We start from the raw sequence: 382 nt of genomic DNA on the forward strand, positions 1-382 counted from the left end.
ACAGGTTCCCCTTTCCTAGTGGCCAATGTTAACTACTATATTTATAGATATGGACAGTTTAGTATGATTTATGTTCATAACGTGAATAAAATAAGTGTAGGAATTACCGAATACACTACAACATTGGCGGCCCTACTTTTGCAGGTTATACATATCAACCCCGTGAAGATCCAGGTTAGAATAAATTGGTCTTCAGCAACCTATGCTTTTCGTGAGAGGTGGTTGGCCAGGCTCGCTGACTTGTTTGATGCATGTCATCGTATCCCAATTGCGTTGATCGATGATGTCTGTCATTGATTGTCTGGTCCAGACTCGATTTTTTACATACCAGAATATACCTGGAATATTGCTGAGCACAGCGTTAAACAACAAACAAACGACA

The sequence above is a fragment of the Haliotis rufescens genome, unplaced genomic scaffold, assembly GCF_023055435.1.
Source record: "Haliotis rufescens isolate VD_foot unplaced genomic scaffold, xgHalRufe1.0.p SCAF_17, whole genome shotgun sequence".
Classification (NCBI taxonomy): domain Eukaryota; kingdom Metazoa; phylum Mollusca; class Gastropoda; order Lepetellida; family Haliotidae; genus Haliotis; species Haliotis rufescens.